This window comes from Rattus rattus, chromosome 2, assembly GCF_011064425.1.
Source record: "Rattus rattus isolate New Zealand chromosome 2, Rrattus_CSIRO_v1, whole genome shotgun sequence".
Taxonomy (NCBI): Eukaryota; Metazoa; Chordata; class Mammalia; order Rodentia; family Muridae; genus Rattus; species Rattus rattus.
Window position 1 is genome coordinate 23,980,073 of NC_046155.1, and position 17,998 is coordinate 23,998,070.

Below are 17,998 nucleotides of genomic sequence, written 5' to 3' on the forward strand. Positions count from 1 at the left end.
TAAATATGGTTAAAATGCTAATTTTTATGTATGTTTTACTATAACAAAAAAGTGTGTTTTAGGGCCAGCAAGATGGTTCAGCAGTAAGGGCACTTGCCAATATGCCTGACAACCAGAGTTCCACTTCCAGAATCCACATGGTGGAAGGAGAAAGCTGACTCCCACAGTGTGCACAATGGCAAGTTCAGACACACACACACACACACACACACACACACACACACACACACACACCCCTAACAAAATGTTTATTCAATGATGTAATTATTGGATTCCTTGTGTTTACCTCAGTATAATCCAAGAAGAGGCAGCATGGGGAAGAGTTAGTAATGGACCACAACTGGCCTTCATCCTGTCTTCAACCCTCAAAATCAGAGTAGGAGGATAATAACTCCGTTCTCTATAGTTTTCTATACATTTGAATGTTTCCATAATATGTATATTATACCTAACCACTTAATCTCACTTTCTGGACATTCTCTCATAGAAATAACCATACCCACACATAATGACATTTGTCTATAGGAACATTTGTCAAAGCACGGTATAGACAAATGAAAGAAAGCCCTACTGGCCATGAGTAGAACAGTGGCCATCTCAACAGAAGTGTGGCATTACCACACATACTGAATTAGGGCAATCTCTGTGGTAGTAATCAAAGAGAACCACCACCACCTCATCATTTGGTTCTGCATGCGACACGGGGGGGGAAACATAGCAGGATGGTAGTGAGACTGAAAGTCCAGAAGAAGGAAAAACCAGAGTCTCCAGAGAAAAAGAGAGCTCTCCTCCTTCAGAGAGCTCCAAGAGCTCGTCATATCCTTAGAGGAGTAAACGTGGACCAGATGATGGGGAAAGACACAGCTCTTAGACAGTAAGTGAGTACAGACTCAATGGGAAGGTTTTGGGAAACAAGATAGAAAATCTAACAGGATATAAAAGAGGGAGAGGAGGAGGAGCCACAGGCTGGAAACAGAAAAGCCATGAAAATGTGAGGATCTCAGAGACTCTGACGTCCGTTGTAGTCAGAACATTCTCAATGTGGAGGAAAGACAAGCTCTTCAGGATGCATTCTGCAGTGCTGTAAATGCCCAGTAAGGCCTAGACTCATCCTCTCAAGATTTCCAAACACTGAAAACAAGAGAAATATATTAAAATATACCAGGGATGGGTGGCTACCGAGGGATGTGCTAGTCTAGTCCAGGAGGTCTCATCAGCACTGTGGCATGCTCAGTGGCTTGTCACCTACAGGTTTCTAAGACCAGACCCACTGCAATGCCTGCAGTCTATGGAGACCCCTCGGTGATATGCTCGCAAGTGAGTTATAACAAAGCCAAGTGATAACTTCAAGTCATAGCAGGGTGGGGTATGGCATTGTTGTTACAGCTCAGTGACCAGCTGGATATAAGGGTGTGATCAAAGCCCTTTGAGGCATTCATGAGTTCAGAATGTCATAAAAAGCTTGAGATGTACTGTAGGCAAATGAGGAGAAAAAGTGAAGTGAGGAGAGGAGGGAAGGGGAGGGGAAGGGAGGGGAGAAGAGAGGAGGGGAGGAGAGGAGAGGGGAATGTCCAGCAATCCGTGAAGTGCTGTACCAAGAGACTAAAGGGAAACTGACTATCAGCCATGAGTTGACTTGGAGGAGCAGAACACTGACTTGGCAGAGCAAAGAAAAGCTGTGAAGAGGAAGGGAGATCCATTACCCAGTTCATTTGACTGAGACACCAGAGAAGCTGACATCATGGTAACAGCATGCTTTTTCTTTCCTTTTAGCCAATAACTTGGAAGGTCAGTAAGAACGACCAAGGGGTTTAATTAAGATAAAAAGTATTTAAGTTACCCATGACCCAACTGTTTAGAAACCACCCCGTGGTTCATTAAGGCATCAGGAAAATTTAGGGGAATTCTTTAGGTCAAGTCATGACCTTGTTGCTAGGAAACCTCTTTTGATTGACACAGGAGTAGTGACACCGAAAGGCCAGTATGTAGTGACACCAGTCTCCGTGACACACAGATGGATGTTATTCGCATATCCTTGGTAAAGCGATAGCTGTGTGTTGTTTTCCAACATTTTGGGTCACCCTCTGCGCTTATGTACAGAAGACATGATTGTGGCTACAGGGTATAAAATAAGCATTAGACAGACAAGTGCAAAGTATGAAACTGATTGACAGCAGATAGGAGGTCAGACAGTAAAAGTGGAAAGATGGGAGGATGTGTCAGTAAAAGAAGCCAAAATGCTCATTACAAAGAAGTAGTAAGCATTGGGGGTCAGATGGAAAAAGAAGACTTCAACTAACTGTTCATCTTTTATGGTAGGAATTCAGGAGAGAGCGACATACATGTATATGCCATATATATACATATACATGTGTATATGCCATATATGTATGTATGTATATGCATACACATATATGAATACATGTGGCAGGAATTCAGAAGATAGTGCCATACAGATATAGAAATATATATATATTAATATACATGCCAAGAATTCAGGAGATGATATATATCACAGTATTATAAATAATATGTATGTTATATATATTATATATCCATTCCAAAGCTATGGAGATGGCACTTAGAAACAATTAAGAAAAACCCTACAATAAAAATCAAGTCAGAAGCAATTTAGAAGGGTTATTTTTCTTTTTTATTAGATATATTTCTTTATTTACATTTCAAATGTTATTCCCTTTCCCAATTTCCTGTCCATAAGCCCTCATTCCCTCCCTCTCCCCCATACAGGTATTCACACCCCCATCCACTACCTTACCACCGCCCCCAACATTCCCCTGCACTAGGGGTCCAACCTTGGCAGAACCAAGGGCTTCCCCTTCCACAGGTGCCCTAACAAGGCTATTCTCTGCTACATATGCAATTAAGAGTCCTGGGCCAGTTCATGTATAGTCTTTTGGTAGTAGTTTAGTCCCTGGAAGCTCTGGTTGGTTGGCATTGTTGTTTTTATGGGGTTGCAAGCTCCTTCACCTCTTTCAATCCTTCCTCTAATTCCCCCCAAGGGGGTCCTGTACTCAGTTCAGTGATTTGCTGCTAGCATTGACCTCTGTATTGGATATGCTCTGGATGTGTCTCTCAGGAGAGATCTATATCCAGTCCCTTTCAGCATGCATTTTTTAACTTCATCAATCTTATCTAGTTTTGGTGGCTGTGTATATATGGGTTACATGTGGGATAGGCTCTGAATGGCCATTCCTTCAGTCTCTGCTATAAACTTTGCCTCCATATCCCCTCCTATGGATATTTCTGTTCCCCCTTCTAAGAAGGAGTGGGAGTATCAGCATTTTGGTCTTGAGCTTCCTGTGGTCTGTGGATTTCATCTTGGGTAATTTGAGCTTTTGGGCTAATATCCACTTATCAGTGAGTGCATACCAAGTGTGTTTTTCTGTGATTGGGTTACCTCAATCAGGATGATATTTTCTAGTTAATTCCATTTGCCTATGAATTTCATAAAGGCATTGTTTTTGATAGCTGAGTAGTACTCCATCGTGTAGATGTACCACATTTTCTGTATTCATTCCTCTGTTGAAGGGCATCTGGGTTCTTTCCAGCTTCTGGCTATTATAAATAAGGCTGCTATGAGCATAGTGGAGCACGTGTCTTTGTTGTATGTTGGAGCATCTTTCCGGTGTATGCCAAGGAGAGGTATAGGGTTATTTTTCTTAATCCTCCTGTTAGTCAGCTTTTCTTTGCTGTGACAAAATACATGAGAGAAATCAACTTAAAGGGGAAAGGGTTGGTTTTGACTCAGTTTTCGCGGTTATAATCCATTGCTTGCTTCTTTTGTGTCTGAGTTGTGGGTGAGGCAGAACGTCATGGAAGGGAGCATAGGGTAGTTCACCTATGGTGGAGAGAAGTAGAAGGAAGTGGGGGCAAGATGTACCTTCAAAGACATGCTCTCGGTGACCTACTTCCTAACAGCCCATTCAACGCTGACCCCACCCATGGTTCAGGTTAGCGTCCTCATGATTTAATACCAAGTCCTCACTTCATGTCCAAGCGGTAACAATATTCATTTTCTTTTTTAGAGCATGAGAGATAATTACTTCTCTCTAGGCTTCACTGAAATGTTCCTTGTGGTGATTTATTGGACCAATATATAATACCCTCACATTTTTATTAGTGTCACACGCCAAAAGTTAATTTCCTAACTGGCATGAAATCGTTTTCCCCGTATGGTTTATCATGGGTCCAGGCCTATTCCTCCCTGCAATTCCAGCATCCCTCAGGTCCTCTTGCAAATTCAGTGAATGGAGAAGGCATATATAGAAAAGACGAGCTCCCTGTATAAATTCCGTGGCTTGGAAATTCCATGTCCACGTCTGCTCTCCTTCCTTTGATGAGTTTTAGCCATGGCCCCACCCAGATGTAAGGCGGGGATTGATGTAGGCTTGGGTGACAGTTTTACTATAACAGAGTACCTGAGACTAGGTAGCTTATAAAGAACAGAGACTGATTTATTATGCTTCTGGAGCCTGCGAAGACCAATATGGTAATGGCATCTGGTGTGTGCTTCCTGCTGACCAATCCATGGCAGAGGGTATCCCATGGTGAAGAAGCATGTGTGGAAGGCAGGAAGAAAAGTTAGGCTGAGCATCCCTATATCAGCACTTACCCTGGAGATAACTAACCAAATCCTACAGAAACAGGTTTGGTGTGGGCCAAGTCCTCAAGTCCTAGTCACCTCTGAAAGGCCCAGCCTCTGTTCCCTCTCCTTGTGTCACTGTTAGCTTTGTTGCTTTGTTTTGTTTTGTTTTGTTTTGTTTTGTTTTGTTTTGTTTTGTTTTGTTTTGTTTTGTGACAGGATCTCTCAAGGCTGGCCTTGAACTCACAATCCTCTCATCTCAGCCTGCTGGAATAAGTGTGCCACTCTACCCAGTTCCCATAATATTATAATGGCAATCATGTTTCAACATGACCTTTAATGGAGACATTCAAATCATAGATGTGGGAATGAATTCAAAGTTTTGGTGAACAATAAACCACTCCGTTTCCAAATACCATGGACAACTACCGTGTGTGTGAGCCCTAGAAAGGTTGGGGTCTGGGTATAAGAAGGGTGATTTGTTTTGAGTTGTTTGTATGTTTTTACTTTCTTGTCCTGGTATCTTGATTAATTATTGAATAGTTCTGCCAGTGTCCTCCTTGTGGGCACCTTAGCACTATGGTGGCAGAAAGGATGGGAGTTTAGAAAGAGATCTAGCAACCAGCTGCTTCTTTCAAATAATCATGACTATGGACAACCTTTCTACTTCTGGGCTTGTTTGTCTACTAAATGAAGTTCTTGTTGCCTTGGAAATACTTTCAATTCCAGCACTTTATAATTATATCCATGAGTGAGTAAGTAATATATTTCTGGAGAACAGACATGAAGACTACAGACTAGACTGGAGACCCCCCATGATGCATAACTCTTGAGACCATTTTTACCCCACCACCCCACTCCTGCCAACCTCACAGTCCATCTACAGAGATATTACCCTTGAACAGTAAGGCTCAGAGTGAAACAGAGAGTGGATGCTGCCTTAGTTTGGTTTTCATTGCTATGAAGAGACCCTGTGATCAAAGCAACTCTTATAAAGGAAAACATTTAATTTTTCCCATTATCATCATGGCGAGAAGCATGGCAGCATCCAGGCAGACCTGGTGGTGGTGGAAGAGCTGACAGTTCTACATCTTGATCCAGCAAGGAGGAGACTGGAATTCCACATTGGACGGAGCTTGAGCATAGAGACCCCAAAGCCTCCACAGGGCCACATCTCCTAATAGTGCCACTCCCCATTGCGTAGCATTCAAACCTATGAGTCTATGGGACTCTATGAGCCAAACCCATCCAAACCACCATAGGTGCCAGCATGGCGTCAAGAAGACTGACAAATGGTGAGGCGATTCAAAGCACAGCTGAAAGGTTACAGGGATGCAACCCTGTCCTTCCTGGCACCTTCCTCCACAAGCAGGGAGGACATGTCTCCAGGGTCTTTCCACTGAAAACAAAAATGGCCGTCCTGTCTAGCAGGCAGGATTTCCACTATGTGGGATTTAAAATGGGTTCATTGATCAGACACCAGAGAGTGTTTATGCATGAGAATCTGTCCAGCTCTCACTCTTGCCTCTTCACCCAAGGGAGCTACTGGTATTGCTTTCTCCCTTCTGCTGTGTGTGTGTGTGTGTGTGTGTGTGTGTGTGTGTGTGTGTGTGTGTGTGTGTGTGTGTGTGTGCATGCGCACATGGACACTTAATGGTACTTATGGAGCAATACAGTAGTGTCCCTTATCCATGGTCTCAGTTATCACGGTCAGTCAACCAAAGATCCCCAGATACATTCTAGTACAATAAGATTATTTGAGAGTGACCATATTTATGTGACTTTCATTCCAGTGTGTTGTTACACTCGTTCTATCTTATTACGTTGATAACCTCATACTATCCCTAGTTTATATACTGAAGCTCGGGGTTCATTACCGTCTAGTTTCCCATACCCAGTGAGGTTCCTGACACCTATTTGCCAAGGATAAGAGGGAGAGGTGGTTGCTGTGGTCTGACTTTGCTTTTGTCTCAATGGATTGGGGGGTTCTTTCTGTGTCTTCTGTGTTTATCTATTCTGTCCGGTAAGCAATCTATTATTACATGTGTGTTTTACCAACTTCCTCATGGCGGACACTGCTATTGTTTCCTCTCTTTTGTGAACAAAACTATAAAACACTATACTTAAGTCATTTTAGACTCCTGAGAGTGAGTACATATGTAGATTCTGTCAAATGGTGATTGCGATAGACGCTTCCAAGTTACCAGAATTCCTCACCTCTTTTTATAGCTGAGGAACAGTAAGCGTGAATGGTCGTGAATCAGGAGCTGGAAACAGATAGTTTTTGAGTGGTAGGATTTTCTGAGTTGGACACGGATAAGTGCCATGAGGTCAATGAGGCTCGGTGTGTGAGCACAAGCAGAACCGCTCAGCAATTCACCGAGGCACAGGCTGGAATAATGAGGCTTGGCTTCGGCGGGCTGGAAAGGCACAGTGGCAGCTGAGAACTGAGTGCTGCCAATGGATGAGCAGACTCTGTGAGCCAGAGTATGGGACCCAGCTCGGGAGGAGGCTTCCAGAAATAGCAGACACATGGTGTGCAGGCACACACACACACACACACACACACACACACTCTCTCTCTCTCTCTCTCTCTCTCTCTCTCTCTCTCTCTCTCTCACACACACACACACACACAGTGACAGAACATTGACAGACAAGCTTCAGTGTAAGGTAGTTTTGTTTCACACACATGTACATAGATAAACACACAGAGACATGTTTCTACTGCATGCTTAAGAGCAGGTGAGGCTTGCGGAACATTGAATGGAGAGTAGTGAGTCCCATCTCACAATCCACCCTTTAGCAGACAACCCATCCCAGAACATTGGTTGCAGTTGCTAAAGTATTGTCACAACCTCAAATTTTATTAGGGTTCACTCTTGGTGCTGAACAGTCTGGGCTGACACATGCATTTTTTGTTCTTTTTCTTGGTGCTACATTTACTCAGCCAATCTTCACAATATCTACCCCAGAAGTGGCTGATGTCACTTCCACTTGCAAAGAGGACACAAAGGCCCAGGAAAGCTAAATGACTTGCACGAAGTCAGGTGCCTGACTCCTATTTGAACTGAGGCTTGAACATAAATAATTTGACTCAGGTTTGTAAAGCATCTTCTGTTCTGCCCCTACCCTACATTCCCAGTCCCTGATGTTTCTTTCCCCTTCCTGCCTCAAATGAAAGTAGATAGCCCTGTGTCTCCGGGTTTCCCCAATGTCGCATTGCTGCTTCAAAAAATCCTTAAACGACCTTCCTGCTCTTTTCTGCAGTGGAGTCTTGAGCATGGAAAGGCTGGGGCTGTAGGTAGCTGTGATGCCCTTGAGGATTACCTTGAGGTACACAGAGATAGCAAAGGAGGGGAGGCCAAGAGAGACGAAGGAAAGGGGAACATTGCAGCTACCGCATGAGGGGCGGAACCACCTGAACTTGGGCAGCTGTGCAGATGTAGGACTCGAATCCCTGAGACACAGATCCTCCAGGTGCTGCCAATGCTAGACAGCAGGGCAGAACTTTCCAGCTTCTCCAGTTTGCAATCAATATGTGTGGTGTCTTCAGCAGTCAGATTATATTTCCACTGGCCTCTGTGAAAGACTGACGGCTGGTGTAGGATATTTGGTTCTGGGACAGAAGGACAACCAGGCTTCACTCACTCAAGTGCATTCCCTATCCTCTGTTATTTAGGAGGGAAAATTCTGAAAATTGGTAATCAGGGCGATGGCCCTGTAAACACCAAATTATTTCCTAAGCCAATTCACATTTCTATTTCATTTTTTTAGGCTGAATGTTTATATTAATTAGTTTTGTTCTTTGACAATTTCAGACATGTATATAATACATTCCAACTACTCTCACCCCACCCTCTCTCACCCACCCACTCCCCACCCCTGTCAACATCTCTTCATCTCTATAAGTCACTTCCCTACATTCTCGACTTCTGTTTGTTTATTTGTTTGTTTGTTTGTTTGTTTGTTTGTTTGGTGACTCACTGAGTTTAACCAAGACCATGGGTTTGGAACTACCCACTGGAACCTGGTGGGCTCACCAATAGGTAAGCAACCAAAGACAATGACTTCACATTTCCCAGAGTCTACCATCAGCAGATAGTTCAGCAGGGAGAGGTAGAATCCACTCCCATCCAAATCTGACTATTGCCATGGTTGGTCAGTGTTGTACAGACCTGACATGTGGAACTCAACTACTTTGAGCTCATGTTTTTAATACTTTTGCCATACCTAGAAGACGGCATTTTATAGCCCTTCTCTCTATCATCTGGCTCTCACATTATTTCTATCACACTTCTGTGTATCTCTGAGCATTAGAGCAAGGGGTGTAAGTGTCTTCTTAGGGCTAAGCTATCAACAGTCACTTATTCCTAGCTCCTGTGAACAGCCATGAGTCTCTGCATGCACGATTCACCACTGTTCCCAACAAAAGAGAGATTTTTCCAGTTAAGACTGAGAGTAGCGTTTATCTGGGGAATATTTAAATATTTAGAAGGCAATTTAATGCTATATCAATTTAGCTAAACAAAACTAGTAACTTCCCCACTAGGACCTATGACTTCTCTAGTTTTATATATAATATGTGTGTGTGCACGTATACAATTTTGATATATGTATATCCAGCCATACATATATAATTTTGCATATATATATTATATGTAATTTTGCATATATATGTATATACATATAATTTTATTGGGGTTTACATTGTCAGGAATCTTGCAGAACAAGTCTCAAGTCCAGTGAGAGAGCAGTTGGTTACCACCATTAATGTCCATGTCACTGTTGCACACTTAGGCTCATCTTGCACAGCGCGTTGGCATTGTATTTTTCACAGCTGCATAAGACCATCTACGTCTTTTGTCCCATAGCAGTCTCCGTAGCACCTCTGGCTCTATGAATGCAGGCCAGCAGAGCAGAAATTTCCAGCTGTTAAAGCTTGATTTCTCGATAGTTTGTAATCAAGATGTGTGGAACTTTCATCGATAAGATTATATCATCCAATTCCAGTGGGAAGGCAAGAAGAGTGTCAAAGGTGTTTTAGGGTCTCCGGAGCTCCCCTTAATAACAGGTTTCACACACCTGGCATTGGAATTTTTGTTTAGTACATGGCTTCTATAAACAGCAATGTCCAACTATGCAGAGTATCTCCCCTCCAATTCATTTTTAAATTTCATTTTTGAAAAAAAATTTTTCAAAATTTAATTAGCTTACAAAGTAGCATTTTCTTACATACAAAATTTGGTTGCCCTTCCCCACCCCAACCCCTTTTCCCCATTTCTCTCTCTTCCTCCCAACTTAGACCCTTTGATGCTTGGTATTCCTTCTTCTTCTGTCACATCCACATGTGTTTTATTACCCTAACCATCCCTTTCCTTCAAGCTTCTTTGGCTCTTATGAGCCTCTTTCTGCTTTCCTGCCTGCCCTCTAGAGGTACACAGCCCCTCCCACATAAATCCACATATATCAAAATTAGAAACTAGGATCTTTATGTAAGAGACAATATGAAGACAATTGTCTTTCCGAGCCTAGATTAACTCAAGGCAGCTTTTCGAGTTCCATCCCCTTTCCTGTAAAAGCCATGATTTCATCTCTCTTCACAGCTGAATAAAATTCCATTGTGCGAACACAAGACACTCTCTGGATTCATTCTTCTGTTGAAGGAGATCCAGGCTAATTCCATTTCTTTCATGTTGTGAACAGAGCAGCAGAAAACGTGGATGAGCAACCATAGTTTTATTCAGAAACTCCTTCCTGTATCTATTATCTCCAAGTGTTAGCTCCGCTTTAACCTCTGAGGGTTTCGGGTATTATGTTACGATCTGCGGTCCATTTGGACTTGAGTTTTGTGCAGTGTGGTAGAGGAAAGATCTAGCTTCATTCTTCTACACACGGATGTCCAATTTCCCAGGAATATTAACATTTGGAGCACCTGAGACTGTCTTTGATCAACACAGTCAGTGGATTCTGATGGTTGTCCAGATTACCCATGATTCCTTTGGAAGGGAACGTAGAGCTCCTGCTTTCAGTCTTTATGTTTCCTTCCCTATAGATGTTTATGCTAATGTGAAGAAATAGAAATCTTACAGCCTTGGGAAACTTGGGTTCCGTTTGGGATTTCTGGCTCATCAGATTCAAATTCAAGTCTCTGCATCGTTGCTAAGTAGTTGCTTCGTGCACTTTGTTTTTAGGCTTGCGAGTGAGGGCTTCCTGCATGCAGGTGTTTCTAATCACCGAGTTTAGTCCGTGCTTTCACAGGATTAAGTGACAATAGTGTCTGCCTGTATGGACAGTAGCCTCTCTGCTGACCCATTCCTGACCACTGAACAAAAAGAAGTCCAGAAACAAGAACTTAACTTGAGGTTTCGTTCGTAATTAGGGTCTTGGCTGCCATTCTGGAGTCTGTTTGGGAAAAGAAAACAAATGGAAAACTAGGGGAATTAAAGAAGAGCGAGTTAACTGGCTTTCTAATGAGCCAAATAATTTGTAAAAAGCAACAATAGCAGTAAATCTGAGGTGATGTGGTCTCGGAGGAAAGATTGCATTTTAATGAATTACCGTTCCATTTGTCCTTAGCTGGAAACTCCCCTGTCTCCTCCTCTCATGGTATAACTTAATGAGCCTCTGAAAAGTCACACAGTCAAACCAATTTCAGAGTCTCATTATCATCTTTAACTCTATGGTGGTGCTAATAGTGGGGGTGGGGACGGGGGTGGGGTATTTCTGTATGAAAGAAATATCAAGAAAATATTCTAGATTGGCTGTGGCAGGTGACCTAATCCTTTCGAACTGAGTGTAACCTTCAGAAATCATAAATGCCACAGGGACTGGGAAAGAGGTTGGGGCATACAAAAAAGGAATTAGAACAGGAAAACCATATCCAGCTCGTCTAGCGCTCTGTAAATTATGGATTGTGTAGATATGTTTGATTTTATACCAGAAGCATTTCAAAGAAATTCAGAGAAACTTAATCGGCTTTGATTTCCAGACAGTACCCCTTGAGTTTCCTGTAAAAATTGTAAAATTTCCCCTCTGACTTTCTGTGGTTGCCTCAGGCTTGCCGAGTGTGTTCCTTTGGGATCGGGATGATAAATAAGCGATTTGATCATTAAAGTGTGAGGGAAAGAGGTAGAAAATAAGGAAATCCGAATGAACTTAGAACGTTCTTCTTACCCAAAGGCTGGGCTACGATGGAGCTTTGTGGTTGAAATGACTAAAATCATTCTAGCCGATGAGTTAATCGTGCTGCTTGGTCAGCATTAGTACTGATTTCAAGGAGGGATGATAGTAACAGACCTACTTTGGTGACATGGCATAGGGGTCCACCCACCCAGCTAGCCTCTGCACCAGAGTCTCCAGTAAGCATAAAGCCTCATTATGAAAGGACGCTGACCGAGGCAATCCTCAAGGTTACCCTTTGGAAGGAACTTCAGAGACATACAGAGTCTTTAGTAATTGTGGTGGTTGTACATCTTTATCTTTTAGGAACAGATTTGCTATTTGCACAACATCAGAACGTACCGAAAGATGAGAACAATTAAAATGTAAAAAACACTCTAGCCGAATCTTTTGAGTCATAGATCTGAACAATACCTGTTATGTTTCTTTTTTTAAAAAAAAAAATCAGATATCACTATAACTGTAGAGTGTTGAAAATTACCCACTGGCAGTTTTAAAGCCCTTCGGTTAACTTAGAAATCAATTCCAGCCTAAGAATGCCCAGAGTGCTTTGAACAAAGGCAGTACCTTCAGAACAGGAGAGTCTGCCAAGGTCGCCATTCTGAAAGCGATTATACCGATTTAAATGTTTGTTTAAAAAAAAATCAATTGCATTACTTCTGGGCTCAGTGTAATGTAGCAGGAAGAAGGCAGCGGAGAGCATGCAGATCTCTCTCCATTCCTTCCTGCTCCGAGTGACCTTGGACTATTTATTTCAGCTCTCCCAGCATCTGCTTCCCAAGTAGCAGTTGGAGATAATAATGTCCACTGAGATGAACGTGAGGGTTAGGAATGAAGCACTGTGTGTAGATGGGGCATGTCTCTACATTGCTTAGGTTGTCATCTGATGGATTTATATACATCTAGTCATATTTCATGGACTAAAGGAGACTTAACTGCTTGTTTTCTACCTATTAGCCGGTAAATTATGACAGTAAGCAATCACATATCATGTGCCCCTCCATTCATGTTGTTTTAATTTTTTTCTTTTTTTTTTTTTAATTTATTTATTACATAGAAGTACACTGTAGCTGTCTTCAGACACCAGAAGAGGGCATCAGATCTCACTACAGATGGTTGTGAGCCACCATGTGGTTGCTGGGATTTGAACTCAGGACCTCTGGAAGAGCAGTCAATGCTCTTAACCACTGAGCCATCTCTCCAGCCCCTTAAATTTTTTAATTCTGTATTGACTTCTTAAATGCTAATCATGGTGTATCCAGAAAATGTAGTAATAGACATTAAATAGCACTCACACTGAATCTGTTATTGTTTTGACATACTAGACTAAGTTATATACAGTATATACTATATGTTTTAGAAACAATAAAATAGGGCATCTGCTGTAGGTTATTCCAAGTTAGAGTTAATAAATAATAGAACCAGGGCCCAAAGTTGATGTTTTTGTCTCCTAAGCCTGTTCCTTTAACTAAACACTACAGTATACAGAGTAACTACTAAACCTCAATTACTAAGGTACTACCTCAGAGAGAGTAAAGGACGGGATAATCTTCTAGGGACTTGACAGCTGAATGACACTGATTTTCAGTACTTGTAAATAAGATGATGATACCTTCTTGAAGTCAAAACCCAAATGTGATTGAATATTACTATTGTACTGTAATTGTATTATAGTGAGACAACACTCTGGTAACTTCAGATCTATAAATTAACATTCAATGCTACTCCCGAAAGGAGTGTCCAGAGTCTTTCAACAAAGGCAGTGCCCTTGAGACATAGGAGTATGGAGTCTACCAACCCTTGTTGCAAAAGGATGGGGCCTCATGAACCCACGCTGGGCAAGTGTTAGAAGGCGCATTCAGCTATAGCTGTGGGTAGAAGTTCAGTCTGACTGACAGTGTGCATCTAGGGTATAGGACAGTCATGTGCTACCCAAACTATTGCTACTGAGGTGGGAGGAGATTCATGGAGGCTGGGACCCAGGCAACAGAGATTGAAATATCCCAGTGAACGAAAGGCAGGTGGTCTTTGCTCTGGGGAGAGGAAAGAGGTAGCAGCTGAGACCCAGGCAGGGTTCTTATGCCCATCAGGCTCTGCGTAAATTCCCTGGGTCACTCCTTGAATCGGTAGAACCTCCATGTCCTGAAACCAGGCTGGGAGGCTCCCTGGTACAGAACTTATCATTTAGAATGTCACCTGCATGGTTTTGACTACAACCTTACTATTTAGAATATTATTTTTGTTGTCAAGGGGACTAGTTACTGTGTCTAATTTTGCCATCCGTTAATACTTATATGAAAGCATCCTGCCTTAGATAAGTTAGGTACCAGTAGGAAACAGATGGGTACTCAAATCAGGTAATTTATAGAGACACAAGAACTTAGTATCGGGACTAAAAAGATGTAGCCTGAACAGGACTGCAGCACCGTGGTGGTCCTTAAGACCAAAAGTGTGGGGGCAGGGGGGCTCATGCCTTTACAGTTATGCCATTAGGCGTGGCCATGTCAAAGATGGCCTGGGAGAATGAATACCTCAACCCCAGACTCCTTCATCCCATTGTTATCTCACTCTTTGTTGGCCAACCATGAACGGAGGACCATATACCTACTGGAGTGTCCAAAGAGTGCCTTGAAAGGCACTGGCAGACAAAGCAGCAGAGTGGCTCTGCAGTGGGGCAGTGAGGATGTACAGCCTCATCATCATCTAAGCTGGACACGATTCAGCCCAGGACCCCAACGCTGCAATTTCACATTGCCTGGTATCGAGTCTCTCAACAACACACCTCTGCTCGTTTCCGAAATCATTGCAGGTGCCTTCTGCCAGGTCCCATCATGGTGTCAGATGCAAAGTTATGGGATGGAGCAAAATCCTTTGCTGGAGCAAGATAGGCCTGTGTTGGAGGTGTCTTTTGGACCACGTGAGCCATCTGAAAGGGACTGAACAGGAAAGAGAAATTTATTTAACTATCCTTCTTTAGGCTTACGTTGTTGCTAAATTTAATTTCCAAATGAAACAAAAGGGATTAAGCTTTAATGAGCTCTGGTCTTCTTCATTCTTGTCCTTTATGAGAGTCTTATAAATAGATGCATTATGGTTAAAGGAGCTTGGGATCCAAGGCTCTCGAGATCCTTTGAACTCCTTATTGGATGTTTCGCAGTTAATCTAACCCAGGAAGCAAGGAAGATTTGTAGCATAGGAAATCTGTGTGATTTCTCTCTCATCCTTTGTGCAAAATGAGAAACATTAGGAGTTGGAGAGATACATGGGGGTGAAGCACTTTCAAGGACGTTAGCTTGATCCCCAGAAACTATTTTCAAAAGAGCCATGTGTGTTGTTGTGAGCACTTGTAATCCCAATATGGTGGGGGGCGGGGGCGATGGACAGATCTCCAGGACTCAGTGGTGAGCTGCTCTGGCCTAAGTTCCTAATACTAGTTCAATGAGCAACCCTGTTTTTAAGAGAAAAGAAAGATTTCACCTGAGGAACACTCAATGTAGTTGGATTCCATGTGCATGCACACATATATACACACATATGAACACATGGATATATTCATGCACTTGTGCATGTGTGTACGTGTGCGATGTGTGCATGCAGGATACAGGATATACAGATACCCACTTGTTCCATCCAAGGCACAATCCTAACAACTGGAATTGTTTATTGCTACAAACATCTCAGGATTACATGCTGCCCTCGCCTTGACTGATAGACACACCATTTTACTGAAGTAATGTAGTATGTGTGGATATTAGGACACACTTCAGTCTCAAGAAGTGGAACTTGACTGCCAACTCCAGTGGGGAAAGACAAGCAATGGGCATTAAATGCTATGGAGGTAATTGTGTAAATATGGAGTCTACCAGGGCTGAGTGAGGATAGGGCCCAGCCCCTTGTGCTGAGAGAGCACTGGAAGGTAAATTCAGCTTGAAAGGATGAAAGTTTAGTCAGGCACTTTCCCAGAGGCACCTGGGCACAGAAGTAAAAGCTTAGATAAGGACAGATACAAAATCTCCTATACAGTAGGATCAAACTTGCTTTTTCCATTTAGCACCTTCAAGTTTTCCCTACATCTTCAGAACTAGCACCACCCTTGACTCCCACCTCCCCCCACACACACACACATACACACATTCATCATACACACGCCTGTGTGAACATGTTCACGATATCCTATGTGTTAACAACCTGGTGTGCCTGCTTTTGTTCCTTTTTTTTATGTTCTGTTTTATGTGCAGTCACACATTTCTCCTAGAGCTACTTTTGAATGTCTCAAAAAAAGGATAAACGGACAGTGGACTGGCAATGCATGGCATCGAGTTAAGGGCAAATGACAGTAAATGTGTAACCCCTTCTATCCATCCAAACTAATGTGAATCCTGGCCAACCACCCACAGTATCAAATACCCGGTTTCAGCCTCTGAATCCTGAAATTCTGATTTCTGAACATTTCTGCAGCTGTGGAATGCCTTCCTTTCGTTCATTCTCTCCAAGCCAGGGAACAATTGGGAACCAGAAGTGCTTTTCCACAGGCAGCCTGCAGACTCTCTGGGTCCTGCCCTCTCTTCACGCTGTAGATGCCCTGAAGATGAGATTTTCCTGCCTATGTATTCCTGGTCCATCACCATTTTATAGCTAGGTGGAAAGGGTTTCCTTCAGCCAGCTCCTCATCCCTTTGCTCCTGCCTCCTGAGGTGCCTGGGCCACCACCAAGGTCTCAATTGGATGGTGGTATCCTTCTCCTAGGCCTGAGCTCTTGGATGCTGGTGAGCTCAAGGACCACAGTACTTCACTGGACCCTGAGGTGACACAGCAGTTTCCACCATTTTCACTAGAGGCTCCTTCCATGCCTCGGACCCATTTCTATCTTGCCTTTGTCACCAGGTATTGTAATTATTAACACTATCATCTATGAAGGCTAGGATCATAACTTAGAAACTTTTGGAGCACCTTTGCCCCATACATTGTCTAGCTGTGTCCAATAAATGCCAGTTGGGTTCCACACACTCAAATGTGGGAGAATAATTACATCACTAGTATATTCTTTAATTTTTTTTTTTTTTTTTTTTTTTGGTTCTTTTTTTCGGAGTTGGAGACCGAACCCAGGGCCTTGCACTTCCTAGGCAAGCACTCTACCACTGAGCTAAATCCCCAACCCCCCCTATTCTTTAATGCAGGCAAAATTTTGTACTCAAACACATGTTTTTAATTGTATTTCCCCCAAAGAACTTTACTTACCAGGATTTTGATACACACACACACACACACACACACACACACACACACACACACACACGTATAAAGAATCTACTTTTGTTAAATCAATGTGTTTGTTAGTCAGATATGATTTAACTCAGGGTAGACTAAACTTTCTTTGTAATACATCTGTGAATAGAAAAGCCCGTTTTCACAGACAGTGGTGGCTTTGTCAGTTCTATACCTGGAATCAAGAACCGTTAGCCATTCAGGCTATTGTGTGGTTATTGTATTTCTAACATTGACCCAAGCAGCACAGCGATGGTGCCCAGGGAAGCCTGTTGTGTTCCTCTCCATGAAAACTTGCCACATGCCCAACAGAACTGGGTTGGTGCACAGGTCAATGCTCCTGTGATATGTTTGTGTTTATTGTCTGTATTTGAGTCCTTATAGAAGAAACAGAAACAGAGACCTTGTACTGTATTGAACATTTGTTTTGTATTTTCCACAAACTACTAGGGACCTCTTAACCATGCATACCTCAGAACCAACACGTTTTCTGTCCGTTCATTCCCCTCCATCAAAGCTTCAGTAATGACTTACTCTTATTTTGGGGGAAACTTACTTATATTCTGGCCGCAGTTAACTATTCTTGGGATTTAATGAAAAGAGACCACAACTTTTCTCAGAAGAGATTTATTCTGATCTGGTACTCTTTTCAACCCCCCGTGGGGGAGGGCAAAAAGTTAGCCTTGGTAAGCCACCATTGTTCATCAAGTGAGAATCAGTTGGGGTGGGTCCACCAGGGTGGGTGTGGTGTTGTGATGCTCTGCTGGAAGGTGGGTGTGGCAACTCCAACATAGCCTCCTTTTCCATTTGCTCTGTCGGCCATAAGTGTTGGAATGGAATTGGTGTGGTTCTGGTAAGAAGCTGAGTGGAGTATAATGGGTGTGGATATTTAGAGTTGATTAGGCACCACCCTCTTCCTCGGGCTGTTACAGTTAAGAGTACTTCCTGC